The 15,439-nt window shown below is 39.4% G+C and overlaps 1 protein-coding gene across 4 annotated transcripts in view; it reads right to left on the bottom strand.

Annotated features, from left to right (window-relative positions):
* Positions 1-12,682: 12,682 nt before the first annotated feature.
* CD163L1 (CD163 molecule like 1) overlaps positions 12,683-15,439 on the bottom strand; it is a 95,233-nt gene continuing 92,476 nt past the window's right edge. For all 4 annotated transcript variants that reach the window (XM_033222948.1, XM_033222949.1, XM_033222947.1 and 1 more), the window contains one exon: positions 12,683-14,210. The gene's annotated coding sequence lies outside the window, so the exon portion shown is untranslated. The remainder of the gene's footprint in view (positions 14,211-15,439) is intronic.

The following is a 15,439-nucleotide window of genomic DNA, read 5'->3' as shown; positions in this document are numbered from 1 at the left end:
ATAACAAACCACAGGGAAAGGTGGGAGAATGAAAAGATGTATAAGGGTCATACCCTACAGGTGTTGTGGCCACACCAAATAATCTGACTCATGTGGAATGGGCAGATACGTTTATTTGTAAGTGTATCCTCAGCCACCTGTACTATGCTTTGGGCATTTTGATTACTCTACAAATGTTGACTAAATTATTTTTCAGAAATGTTTTTCTGGAGTAATGGGAACAATACACTAAGCTGGGGGAAGACAGGATGTTTCCAAAGTAGTTAGGATGTCCTAGACTTTCTCATAGAAAGTATCTCATTGAGCTCATTGAGGAGTAATAGTATATTTATACTCTTCAAAATATCTTATACATGAAACTGACATAGTTTGGGAACAATTACCCATACCCCCTCTTCCCTTTGTCTTTATTGCTAACATTCTCTCCTGATATAGAAAATGCAGTACCCAGGAATAAACTAAACATTTCCCTTCTCTTCTCTGAGCTCCCAGAAGCAGAGTTTATGCAGAAATAAGAGGAGCTATGGAGAAAGTCACTAGAGAGGTGTGCAGACTCATTTCTTGAGCAAATAAATGTATAGTCCTAAATTTAGCTATATTCATTTGCTAAAATACGCTCCTTTGTTGCAGAAGCAGTTCCAGAAGCTGGGTTGTAGTCAGAGAATATTAGCAGCTCCAGGTGCCAAGTTGGAGTCACAGAGCGTTCCTAGACCTAAGATGTGAATCTTAAATCACCCCTCATATCTAAAGCTACTTTTCATTAACTGGAGCTCTGTGAAACAATGTAACTTTACAGAGTGTCTTTAGTGTGTGACTTTTCATTTCTAGTCCCAAATGCAATGTGCAAATAGCTAAGGAATTCTGGGGTTGTCATTTCTTACAGTTATGTAGTTGGTTATTTCCTTTAATTTACTTTTGATTTTCATCTATCCATCCACTTACCACATCTTCGTGTCTCTGCTTTTCTGTTCCTTGTCCCGACCTGCAGGACAGTCGAACGGACCCTGGAAGGGGGAGTGGGAATGGAGGAGACAAGAAAACACAAGAAATGGAGACAAGACAAATAGCCTGATCAAGTCTCGTTTAATAATGGTGGTGCAATGCCTTATATAGGCTGGCAGGGGAAGAGGTTGGGCCAGGGCGGTGACGGGGGGGGCCGTGTTTTCTCAAATTACAATTGCGCATGCACCGTGGGTTTGTAATTTTCCCGGGCGCGGGATCGCGCCTGCACCGTAGGCTGCATATCTTCCTGGGCACGAAAATGTTTGCACGCGCGCGGGAAAGGTTGGCGCGCGCAGGAAAAGTCTAGGCGCGCACGGGAAAAGTTTAGGCACGTGCGGGAAAAGCTTTAGGTGCGCGCGGGAACAATTTATAATAAAGTATTGAGGACCGCGGTGGTGGTGGTGGAGAATGAACAGACACAAGAGACAAAGACAAACAGAACATGGTGGCCGCGTGCAGAGCCTCCACCTTGATTAATTTATACTCCATAAACCCCATGTCAGCAGAAATAACACAATGCAAAACAAACTTTCTGTACCAGGACGTAACCCCTTGCCTAGTTCCTTGTCTCTAAGTTTTTCTTTATTTGTCTGCCTTCTTGGCACCTACTGGAGTTCATTAAAAGTGCAACTGGGGAAAATGTCCTTGAGCCTTATCTATCCTCAGCATATTGTTTTCAAAGGCCCCTGCAATAAAGAACCCGGAAATGTGCCATCTTGTCTCCGCTTTGTGGAGATCAGGCAACACAGGTTGGCTAATTCCGGGCCTCATGGCTCTGGACAGGTCCCCCTTTTTTATATATAATTGTGGCTAGAAGATTATCCCTTGGGAACTGCACCTGTCTTAGGTTGGAGTAATACATCTCATCACTGGTACCCATCATGGGATTAGGCAGTAGCTTATGATGGCCCTCCTGTCTTAGGTTAGTGAGAGATGATACCCTCTTACCCGTCATTGGCTGTCCAGTTCAGCGCATAGGGAAGGTGGTCACAATGGGTGCAATCTTCTTGTTCTAGGCGATGATAATGGACCTGTATAGGTTTCGCTTGGATAGCCTCGACTTGTTGCTTAATGAATGTCATGAGCTTATTGAAGACCAAAGGTCCTACAGAGAGTAAGAGCAATAGGCAAAGCAGGGGGCCCAGGAATGGCATAAGATAGGGAAGGAGTCCGTGGAACCCAGTCTAAAACGGGTTATCAGTTATTTCTTTTCATCGTTTTTCTAGGTCTTCTTGTAGACGCCTGATTTTATCTCTGACGATCCCGGATTTGTTGGCATAGAAACAGCACTTCTCCTGTAAAGCCAAGCAGATGCCTCCCTGTTCTGCAGTTAGTAAATCTAGGCCTCTTCTATTTTGGAGCACTACTTCTGCCAGAGAATCTACCTGATCTTGTAAATCTTGTATAGTACTTGAGATGGCCTGCATATCTGAGATCAATTGGCAAGACAATTTTGTGTATTGAGTGACAGAAACCCCTAGGCCTGTAGCCCCAGTTGCTAGGGCAGTAGTTATGCCTAATCCTGCAAGTAAGGGGATAAATTGTATTGCCCTTTTGTTTCTTCCTAAAAAATGATCTATAGCTGGGATAGGTACAGGTTCATCTCCAGGGATAATGTCTATGTCTGGCAAAAGTGTGGCTAAGACACAGCGTCCTGTCCAGTTAGTAGGTAAATAGGTATAAGCCCTATTATTGCCACATATAAAAACTGAGCTGTTTGGGGCACACAACGATTGGGAAATATTTGCTATGGTGGAACAATTATTGAATTCATTGAATCCTACATCGAGGTCATAAGTGTTATTAAGGGGAGGGGAGTAGATGCAAGAGGAACTAGGAAATTCTAAAGGTTGTACTTTAAGGGGAGGAATTATGGTGCAAAGGGTATTGGATGTATAATATAAGTCATTGCTGGGTATGGCAAGAGGAACGGGATCTCCTGATTGCAGACACAGCCAGCAGTCATTAGCTAGACTAGAGTTGGAATTGTTAAGCAGGTTATGAGTAGCAGTGAGGAGGTCAAAGGTCTGGGCATCAATTTTCTCTTTCCCTCGGGCTTTGGGCAAGGCCAGGGGGTGGTAGTGAATTTCCAGGTACAGGGACCTTTGCAACTCCTCAAGGTTTTTGTATACCATAATCTCTTGGACCTTGTCTTGTGGTCCTCCTCCATCAGAGATATGAAGAGGGGGGCAAATATTCCAACAGACAGGCTGTCCTACAATTCCAGTACAGCCAGCTGATATAAGGTTATTGGTATTTCCTAAAACTGTAGGGACATTACCGGCCCCTATGGTAGGGGTTCTAGATCTTGTTAAGATAGCAGTATAGTATGTTTTACCACCAGAGGTACATTCTTGATAAGTAGTGTAGCAGGAACTATGCATAGCAGTCTTAAATGTGTCACAAGGGCAGGATGTGGTACCCCCTCCGCTAGATATTCTTGGGGTTGACACACACCTCCACTTAAAGGAGTTACTAGGCAGGTATGCTGTGTAAGCAGAGCAGGACACAATTGAGAGGTACTTAATTGGAGGGGAGGTCACATATCCCCCATAGCAATCACAGGGCTTACTGTATTGTTGTTGTATATATGTATGGGCCTCATGGGGATTACCGAAGCTGGCATAAACTTGGAATGCTTCGCAAATCAGCACCATGGTCCAGAAGGGCTTGTAGTTGGAGTTCATCTCTGCAATAGAGAAAAAGAGTACTCTCAGGGAGAAAATTACTCCCTGGATTGGCTATTGTTAGGTACCTGTCTTACCAATCGCTCTGGTAGCCATCTGGCTGCATCATGAGTTTGAGAAAAAACACAAACTGAGCCTCTTCCCCAGATTAACACTGGGTCTGGACCATGCCATGTGTTGTCTAAGGGGTCTTTCCACTTAACCATGGCAAATTGTTTTTTGGACTCGGAATGCCAAAATTGATCAGCTGCTGATCTGTTCAGGTTATCCAAATTTTAAAAATTTAAAATAAGTGTGTGATTAAGGATATTTCCAGGGGTGCCCTTAGTAGGGTACCATTCTCCCTTTTTTATTTTGTCAATGGTGGTTTTTAAGGATAGGTGTGCTCTTTCAACTACTCCTTGCCCTTGAGGGTTATATGGAATTCCCATAATGTGTTTTATTTGTAATTTAAGACAGAAGTCTTGAAAGGCTTTGGATGTATAGCCAGGACCATTGTCTGTTTTTAGTTGTTTAGGCTTTCCAACTATGGAAAAACAGTGTAGTAAATGAGCTATGACATGTTTGGTAGCTTCTCCTGTTTGTAAGGTGGCTAGTATAAATCCACTAAATGTATCTATACATACATGGACGTATTTTAAGTTACCGAATTCTGAATAATGGGTGACATCCATTTGCCAGATCATGTTGGGAACTAGTCCTCTTGGGTTAATTCCTAAGTGAGGGACTGGCAGGTATGTTATACAGGTCTGACATTGTTTAACTATTTGTCTTGCTTGTTCTCTAGTTATTTTAAACATCAGTCTCAAAGTTTGAGCATTAAGATGGTGTAAGGCATGAGTAGCCTGTGCTTGGGCTAGGTTTGTATTTGTAGCTATGGCTACCGTCTTGGTTGCCATATCAGCCAGTTGGTTGCCCTGGGATAGAGGTCCTGGTAATCCAGAGTGAGCTCTAATGTGTCCAAGAAAGAAGGGTGTTGTTCTATTATGTATTAATTGTTGGCATTGTAAAAATAACTTGGCTGTATGTGACACATGCTTAATTTGTGCTACTGTCTCTAAGAGGGGTACAGAGTGAGCCAAATAGGTGCTATCTGTATAAATATTGAGTCCTTGACAGGGGAAAGCTGTTAAAACTGCAATTATGGCTTGTAATTCTACTAATTGAGCCGATGTCTGGTTGGTTTTAAACTTAATGACTGTGTCAGCAAAAGTGTATGCAGCAATTCCTGTGGATGACCCATCAGTGAATACTAATAAGGCATTGTCTAAAGATGTTTTACTGATGACATGAGGGAAGACAAAAGCACGTAGCTTACAAAATTGGATGAGCTTATTTGGCGGGTAATGGTTATCTAAGTTACCGGCATAAGAGGCGCAAGCAATCAGCCACGTTTCAGTGTTTTGCATTAGCCAATGGATTTGTGGCTTAGAATAAGGTTGTATGATCATAGAGGGTTCAATTCCAAAATATTTTTTGCTGTTGTCTCTACCTAAGATGATTAAATCTGCTATGGCATCATAATAGGAGAGTAATACCTTTTTGGGAGATGAAGGCAAATGGACCCACATAATAGGGTTATTTTGCCAGAATAAACCGGTAGGCATCAGTGTTGTGTTAAAGATTAAAAAGGTTAATGGCTGTGAATAGTCTATGTTAGTAACAAATTGCTCAGCAATAGCCGCCTCTACTTTATTAAGTGATAAAAGAGCTTCTTTTGATAACGACCTAAGGGACTTAGGGTTGGGGTCAGCTCTCAGGGTGTCGAATAAAGGTTTTAAGTCTCCCATGGTGAGTTTTAAGTATGGCCAGAGCCAATTTATGTCTCCAAGGAGCTTTTGGAAATCATTGAGGGTTTGTAACTTATCTTTATGGACAACTGCCTTTTGATTAGTAATTTTAGGTCCATTTATTTGAAAACCTAAATATGTATAAGGGTCTTGTAGTTGTATTTTTTCTGGAGCTATTTGTAACCCCGTTGTGGTTAGTTCCTGTTTGAGTTGAGCAAAACACTGTAGAACTTGTTCTCCCATTTTTCCTGCTATGAGGATATCACCCATGTAATGTAAAATGTGTATTTGTTTCCATGTCTCTCTAACTGAGTGTATGGCTGTAGCCACATATTTTTGACACAAGTTGGGACTGTTGGCCATACCTTGAGGTAACACTTTCCATTGGTATCACTTCATTGGTTCTTTAAAATTTATAGATAGTAAGCTAAAGGCGAATCGTTTTTGGTCAGTAGGATGAAGGGGAATTGTAAAAAAGCAATCTTTAAGGTCTATGATAATTTTAAAATATCCTTGAGGGATTGCTACCGGAGAGGGTAGTCCGGGCTGCAGAGCACCCATAAGTATCATGGTAGTATTTATTGCTCTTAGATCTTGTAGGAGCCTCCATTTTCCAGATTTCTTTTTTATGACAAATATGGGGGTGTTCCAAGGAGAGTTGCTTTCTGTAATGTGTCCTGCCTCTAATTGTTCCCGCACTAACTGTTGGGCAGCGGCAAGCTTCTCATTGGTTAGTGGCCATTGATCAACCCAAACGGGTTCATCTGACTTCCAAGTGATTGGGTCAGCACTTTTTTGGGGTGCAGGCATGTCAATGGCCACGGTTAAAAATTTCCAAGCCCCCTTTTATCTAATTTTCCTATGGCTGGGATTGGCTGTAAAATGCCATCTTCTCTTTTTCCTAACCCTTTCCCAGGGTGGTAGCCCTGAGCCAACATTTGTACAGTGACTATATCATTTGGGCTACACATCATGACCCTCATTTGGGAGAGAAGATCTCTACCCCAAAGGTTAACAGGCAAATCAGGGATAACAAATGGCTTAATGAGACCGGAATTACTTTCTTGATCTCTCCAGGTGAGATATTTGGAACTTTGTCTAGGGTTATTACTTTGCCCGATACCTCGTAAATTTGTTAAAGTCTCTGAAGTGCGCCAACTGGCGGGCCAATCTTGTTGTTTAATATTGTTACATTGGCCCCTGTGTCGATCAGTCCTGTAAACAACTTTCTGTCTAGCCACAAGGTGAGAGAGGGTTTTTGATTAGTAATGGGCTGTACCCAGTAGATGTCTGAGGATCCGAATCCTCCCTTTCCCCTTGGGGCGATTGGACTTTATTAGCTGTTTTTAGCAATGGTAACAGGAGTAACTGCGCTATTCTATCCCCTTGAGGAATGATAATGATGTTGTCAATAGCCTTGGCCATGATTTTGATTTCTCCTATATAATCACTATCAACTATTCCTGGAAAGACCTGTAGGCCTTTCATGGTGATGCTGCTTCTCCCTATGATTAATCCAAACATGTTTGAGGGTAGGGGTCCATATATACCCGTACTTAAGGCCTGGGGTCCCATTTCAGGGGTTAATACTGTGTGGGAGGTGGAACAGAGGTCCAATCCTGCACTTCCTGGGGTTGTTCTGCTAAGCTGTGAAACGGATTGCTGTTGGTTGGTACAAAACTGACCGCCCCATAAGCTTGTTTCGGGGCCTGGGCCCGGCCCCTCAATCCGTTTCCCTGTTGAGGTGTTAGGGGATTTCCTTGATTGTCAGTTTTAGATTTACATTCGTTGGCCCAATGTTTTCCCCTTTTACACCTAGGGCAGAGGTCTGGAGCTTTTGCCTCTAAGGTCTTAGCTAGCTCTCCCTTACAATCCCTAGCAAAGTGTCCCATTTTTCCGCACTTGAAGCACCCCTTGCTATTCTTATTTTTACTAGCAAGGAAATCTTTTACGGTTTGTCTACTAAAGGCAGCAGCCATAGCCAAGCCCTGTTGATATGAGGGCCCTATGTCTGAACAGAGGCGGATGTAACCTGTTAAGTCTGTTTTCTTTCTATAAGGTCTGATTGCTGCCTGACAAGCCGGGTTAGCGTTTTCGTAAGCTAGCTGTTTTACATAATCCACCCCTGCCTTGGCATTTCCAAATATTCTGCTGGCCGTGGTTAAAAGTCTATGTACAAAGTCTGCAAAGGGCTCATCAGGTCCTTGTTTGACCCCCGTGAGCGAGGCTCCTGGTTCCCCTTTAACAGGGAGTTTTCTCCAGGCTTTGGTAGCCGCTGCTTGGATTTGAGAAAACAGTCCAGGATTGTACTGCATCTGAGCATCGGTTTCTGTATAGTTACCCGAGCCAGTTAGCATATCAAAATCCCAACCATTTCCGGCTTGTTGGTTTCTCTTGGCCGTATCTCTACAATTTTCATAAAATTCTGACTTCCAAATCAGATGGTCGCCTCCGGAAAGAACTGCTCTAACTAAGGTATTTCAATCTATGGAAGTGAGCCAATTTTCGGCCACAGATTGGACTATGGCCAGGGTGTACGGGGCAGTAGCTCCGTATTGCGAGACAGTGGTTTTTAGTTCTTTTATTACAGTAAATTCAAACCCATTGTGGTGTCTCCAGGCTCGGCCCTGCGCATCTGTAGTTTCAGTTACTGGAAAAACGTCTCGAGGAGAGGAATCCTCCCTATCCCTACTACCAAGTGACCTTCCTTTTGGGACATGCTGTCCGGGTCTCTGAGGGTGAGAGTGTTTCTCTATTCCACTAGGGTATTGAACGCTCTCACTTCCTGTCCTTAATTTCTGCAATCTAGTGATTAAAGACTGATGTAGTTCTTCAAGCTTTATTTGCTCCTCAAGTTGTGCGATTTTTTCTCTAAGCTCCTCTTTTGGGTCTATTACTGCCATAACTGTGGGGGCAGAAGCCTTATTATAGGGAGGAGGATAAGTAAGAGTTTGTGGCCAGTCAGAATTATGATATTTTGCTGCCCCTTCCTCCAAATTATCCCAGTCTACTTCTGAAGGGTTAAGGTTATTTTTACTTTTGTTTTCATTAGTTGTAGGTAAAACTGGGTATTTTTTTGGCCTTTTCCTTATTTGATGTTTCTATATTTGTTATTGAGGGGACCCCAGCCTCTTCCTCATCGATATGTAGCGATATAAGGTCTATTTCTTTGTTAGGTGTGGATTTTTTGAGGTTGGTTTGGGAGCTGCCTCTTAATATTTCCTCAGTCTGAGTAACCACCACCATTACCTCAGGATCTTTTTCTTTTTCCTTTTTATCTATTATATCTTTGATCAGATTCCAATAAGAAAAGGCTGTTATCGGAACCTTTTCTGGTCCAAAAGTACTATAGTAATCTTGAAAACAATCTCCCACTCTAAACCACCTCTTTATGTCAATGGTTACCTCTTGCGGAAACCAAGGGCAGGTATCTTTTACAAAATCAAAAAATTTAAACAAATCATTACTTTTAACCTTTACTCCTCGTGTTTTTAAGGCCTCTTTTAATTGCCCTACATAAATTTTATGTTGACTTAATTCTTGTCCCATAATCAGACACTATTACTTACCTCTGGTTCCAACGCGGCAGGTTCCCACAACGTCCGGAGGAATTTCTCCCACTTTCACTTTCGGCCAACTTTAGTGCCTTCTTCCTCACTTCTTCCCCCGTGTCCAGGTCCCTGTTCGGGCGCCAGGTGTCCTGACCTGCAGGACAGTCGAACGGACCCTGGAAGGGGGAGTGGGAATGGAGGAGACAAGAAAACACAAGAAATGGAGACAAGACAAATAGTCTGATCAAGTCTCATTTAATAATGGCAGTGCAATGCCTTATATAGGCTGGCAGGGGAAGAGGTTGGGCCAGGGCGGTGACGGGGGGGCCGTGTTTTCTCAAATTACAATTGCGCACGCGCCGTGGGTTTGTAATTTTCCCGGGCGTGGGATCGCGCCTGTGCCATAGGCTGCATATCTTCCTGGGCGCTAAAATGTTTGTGCACACGCGGGAAAGGTTGGCGCACGTGGGAAAAGTCTAGGCGCGTGCAGGAAAAGTTTAGGCACATGCGGGAAAAGCTTTAGGCGCGCGGGAACAATTTATAATAAAGAACCCGGAAATGTGCCATCTTGTCTCCGCTTTGTGGAGATCAGGCAACAGAGGTCGGCTAATTCCGGTCCTCATGGCTCCGGACAGTTCCTGTCTCTTTCTGTCCTCTTTCCTCAACTTATAATTGTCAATTTAAATTTATATCATAGTAGAGTTACTCTATTAGTAATACATACTTAGATGTGAAAACTACTTCCTGGAAGATAACAATCAGATGTTGCGAAGTTACTATTATAAGCTTTTCAGCTGTTTTTATTTTCAGTCAATTCTAGATGTTTTGCTAATTACACAAACAGATGTTAGAAATGATGTTTATTCATTTTAATTTTGATATAATTTTAAAGGTACCAGAAATTGCCAAAATATCAAAAGAACTACTGTTCCTCTTTATCCATTTAGCATTTACTTCATTCCCTTTACCCCTTTCTCCTGAGCTGCAGATATCATACCCTTTACCTGAAATGTAAATTCATCAATATGTATAAGAACAAAAAGATCATTTTATGAAACCAAGTACATATTATGCAAAGTTCACATTAGAATATTGCCAATTGTTTCAATAATATTATTTGTAATGACTTTTCTCATCCAGGATTCAGTCAAGGATCATGCATTGAACTTAATTGTCATGTCTCTTTATAAAGTCTTCTTTGATCTAATGAATTCAGAATATTATAGATAAATGTATAGATATATGGATAGATAGATATACATCAATACATATAGATATACAGATAGATAATACATATACATATGTATATGTATATAATATGTATGTGTGCATGCATGTGTATGTATATCTATTTTTCCATCTTTCTACTGAGATGACTATGCCTTAGCCTGAGCATCCATAACAAAATACCATAGACTGGTAGCTTAAACCACAGGAATTTATTTCTCACAGTTCTAGAGGTTGGAAAATTCAAGATCAACGTGCCAGCTGATTTGGTTTCTGGTAAGGGCTTTCTTTCTGGCTTGCAGACAGCCACCTTCTCACTGTGGTCTCACATGGTGAAGACAGAGCACTCTGATGTCTCTTCCTCTTCTTATTAGGCAGCAGCCCTGTGAGATGGGACTCACACCCTATGATCCCATTTAACCTGCATGACCTGCTTAAGGCCCTGTCTCCAAATATAGTCACAGCAGAGGTTAGGGATTCAACATATGAATTTTGGAGGGACCAACTGAATATATATCAGACTACAAATGACACTTCAGGAACAATTAGATCACTTAGAACTCAGATATTGCTTTCTAAATTTTATTTCTCTCTAAAATAAACCAGGGTTCCTTGGAAAGGTGCCTGATTCTAGGGCTGGGGAAGAGAAAGTACAAGATAAGCCTGAAAACTGTAACTGTCTCATAAGTTAAGGAAGTCAAAGAATGATGTAAATGGGTCTAAAGGACATAGGAACCAATATGATGGGCTCTTGCTGGCCAAATGTGAGATGGCTTATGCATCAATATAAATAATGTTAGCAATAGGATATAATCATTCAATGAAATAAGAACTTGTGAATATATTGAATAAATAAAGGAAATAAATAGGGAAGAAGAAAAAGCTCTTACTGACAGTAGAATTTCAACAATAAAGTAAAATCATGAATGGATTTTAAAATAACTTTTGGCAATCATCATATTAACAATTGATAGTATATTAATGTTAACTCTGGTAAGTGAGAGATGATAGAATGAACAGATTGACAAATCCTATCTCCCAAAAGGATTATAAACCTAAACAAAACAGTCAAAACTGACCATTTTAGAACTCTGGAAACTGACCAAAGGCAAAAAATAGTTTGAGAACTATTCATTCATGAAAAATGACTAAACTTAGAGTAAGAACAGTGGAAATCTTTGGCTTTATTGCTGGGGTTGCTCTAAAAATAGAAACAACCAGTGGACTAGGAGGATATTTAAGAGGGAGATCTGGTAAACAAGGAGACTGCAATAGATGAGCCAGATAGGATTCCACACATTCCTGACTGACTGAAGACTACACATATGCAGAAGAAGAGACAAAAGAGACTCTATAGAGAAATTTGAAACAAGGGCAGACTTCAAAATTACCTGAACTTAGAATATGTTTCCTAACATACAGAGATCTATTGGCAGAGGATGAAGCTTTACTGGTTCAGTGTGTTTGGGTGTAATATTTAACCAATTATTGGCTGAACACTAAGCTAGACAGATAGAGGGATGACCTATTTGAAATCCAGGTTTGAAAATAAAAACAAGAATAAAAAACTCGGCAGAGACATCAGAGGCTGCATAGTATGGACAACTTAGAGTCCATAGATGTAGTCCAGGCAAGTTAACAGACAAGTAGATCAAAAAACAAACAGCAACAACAACTGCCAATTACTGCAGTATATTATCTAAAATGTACAGATCTAAACAAACAAAAAAGAGATATGAAAGAAACAGGGAAGTGATCTATACATACCAAGAGAAACAAAAGCAATCAATGAAAACTAGGTCTGAGGAGGCCCAGGTGCTGGACTAGAGAAAGACTTCAAAGCAGCTGTATAAATAAGTTTGAAAAACTAAAGAAAATCATATTTAAAGAATTAAAGAAAAATATAATGACAATGGCTCAACAAATAAGAAATAAAATCTGTAAAAAAAATCAGTAGGAATTCTTGAGTCGGAACATGAAATAAATGAAATGATAAGTTTATAAAAAGGCTAAATAGTAAATTTAAAATTCCAGAAGAGAAAAAAGTGCAATAAATTTGTAGTTTAATAGAAATGATCAATCTTAAGAACATGGAAAAAATACTGCAGAAAAATTAACAGAGCTTGTATATCAGCACACATGTAAAGGGAATCATAGAAGAAGAGAGAGAGAAAGAGGTAGAAAAATATTTGAAAAAAATAACAGTTGAAAATGTCTCAGATTTGTATATTAATTTGAAAATCCAAATAATCCAGTGAAACTTAAGTAAGAAACACAAAGAAATCCTTATCTAGATACCATCAAACTGTTGAAAGACAGGCACAAGGAGAAAATCTTGGAAACAGTAAGAGAAAAATGATTCATCATGTGCAAGAAAACAACAATACGATTAATGTTGCATTTAATGGAAGTTCAAAAAATAATGTAATAAGAATGAATAATCTTTATTTTATGTAGGTGAATAATTTCATTCATTTATACATGAGAGCGGGCAGACAAAAGAGTGACAGAAACATTCCAAAATGTTAACAGTGCTTATTTCAGAATGGTAGACTTTTTCATATTTATTATTCTTTCAATATTTTTTTAAACATGTATTTATGTTATAATAAAAACTTAAACTTTCCAAACGTAGAAATAGGGATAGCTCTTTATTTTAGTGTAGGAATCTATAATAATTTTAGTGCAGTACAACAATATTAATTAAATATATATTAATTGGCTAGGATTAAATTGAAGTCTTTAAACTCTCTACTACATTTCCTCATAATATATACTGCAAACATATTGCACAGAGAGGCCCCAGTATTTGAAGTACAATCTAAAATTTTGCTATCTCTTGAAGCCTTCAAACAAGCTTTTCTTGGCATTGGAATAACTATCCTTTCTTATCAGATTTGTGAACAAAAGTCTCCTGATTTTTAGGATTTCCAACTCTTTGAGGGCAGAGATCCTAAATGAATAAAGCTTATTTAGGATCTTAAAGATTTTAAAATGTCTTTTCTAATAACCTAGGCTTCTTTTTTTGTTTGTTTTACATCTCTTGTAACAGCTCCATGAAGCCTACTGATTTTTTAAAAATTATTTTTCTATTATGGTAGGTACTTGTTACTATAATATATGTGTTATAATTCCTATAGGAACAACAATATGTTCAAAATCTAAGGAAGCCAAGTTAGAAGCAAGGGCAATTGAGCAAAGCTGTCATTAATAAACCTATCAGGGATAAAAATAAAGATGACCATTCTGACATTAAATTTTGAAAATGATTCCTACATTCAAATATCTATGGAATTACACTAATTTGAACTACAAGAACAGTCATAAATCAGCCTCAAATAATGTTTTTCATTGTTCAGCAGGAGTAGGACTAGGATATGGTATGGAGTGGTTTTTTAGTTAGTGATTGTCTCAGTTTGGGCTGCCATAAGAGAGTACTATAAACTGGGTGTATATAAACAACAAAATTTTTTACCCTCACAGTTTGGGAAGTTATAAGCCTGAGATCAGGGTACCAGCATGATTCAGATCTGATGAGGGCTCCCTACCAAGTTGTAGACTGCTGACTTCCCATTGTGCATTCACAGAAGGGAAGGACAGTGACAGAGCCTCTGAGGTTCCATTATTAAGGGCACTAATCCCATTCATGAGGGCTTCACCCTTATGACATGATTACCTCCCCAAAGCTCCACTTCCTAATACCATTACATTGGCAGTTAGGATTTCAACATACGGAATTTTTTTTTTGTTGGGGGGAAAGGAAAACACAAACATTCAGTCCATTTAACAGTGATACACATAATTCAACTTTTATTATCACCAGTCTTTATCAATTTAGTTGTTCTCCTACTGTTCAAGAAATGTTACTTGGACCAGTTTTCCATAGGGCAACTTGACTTCATCTTTATTCATTTAAAAGTTGCTGTCTCCTTCAAAGACATTTAGAGGTTGATCTGAAATTATAAAACAAGAGGCAACAAGTTACTATTCTTCTAAATAAGAACGCTAGCCTACATGAGGTTAAAGTTAAGACACGTGTGTGCATGCACACACAAACACACACACACCCCACACATAATTGATCGATTAGGACAGATTTAGTAGGTGCTATGTACTGATATTTCTTTTTTGTGCATATGCAAATATTATGCAATTTTCTTTCTGTTCCCATAATCTAGAATTCTGAGTCCCAGAATGTAATAATTTACTTATCAAAGAAAAAGAGTTAAATAGCACCAAAATTAAAAAGGAAGGTACAATTACATATGCTTTTGCTTTTTGGAATGCCTCTGGAAATTAATCTTTCAAAAGTTTTTAGGATGGATTCTAAGTCAGAACTGATGATTAATGGGGTTTAGACAGGACAAAAGTAGTTTTTTTTGTATCATAGAGTAATAGACTTGCTCAGTGTTATGAGCTGAATTGGGTCCCCCCCAAATTCATATGTTCAAGTTTTAACCCCTAGTTCCTCAGGATGTGATTGTATTTGAAGACTGGACCTTTAAAGAGATAATTACGGTAAAATGAGGTCACATGGGTGAGCCCTAATCCAGTATGACTGGTGTCCTTACAAGAAGAAATTAGATCACAGGTGACACAGACCAAGGGATGACCATCTGAGGGCATAACAAGAAGATGGCCATCTGCAAGGGAAGGAAGGAGGCCTCAGAAGAAACCAAACCTCCCACCATCTTGATCATGGACTTCTGGCATCCAGAATTGTGAGAAAACAAATTTCCGTTGTTTAAGCTGCCCAGTCTGTGGCATTTTCTTTTGGCAGCCCTAGAAAACTAATACACTAAGCACAATAATAAACTAAGCAGAACTGCTGAGGGAAAATGTTTTCTAATATAGAACCCTAATTTCAAGTACTTTAAAAACACATAGTATCCATTGGCAAAGAAAAATTGTGCTAATATAAATTAGTATTTAAAATTGGTTTAGAATAATATAGACTAAATCATTTGTTCCTTATATCATGCAGATGAAAACACCATAAGACACACTTTAGGATATATTTTAAGTTTTTCAATGAACTTTTCCAAATAGAGAAGTTATCAATAGCATATAAAGAGGAAAAAGGCTTCAATCATAAATATAAGTCTTGGTATTAGAAGAGTTACCATTAAATTATGTTAGAGCTAGTTATTATCTAAATGGTTTTTGTGCATTTTGCCTCTGA

The sequence above is a fragment of the Trachypithecus francoisi genome, unplaced genomic scaffold (assembly GCF_009764315.1).
Source record: "Trachypithecus francoisi isolate TF-2019V2 unplaced genomic scaffold, Tfra_2.0 Lachesis_group11, whole genome shotgun sequence".
In the NCBI taxonomy this organism is placed as follows: Eukaryota; Metazoa; Chordata; class Mammalia; order Primates; family Cercopithecidae; genus Trachypithecus; species Trachypithecus francoisi.
This window is presented reverse-complemented; position numbering and strand designations above follow the sequence as displayed.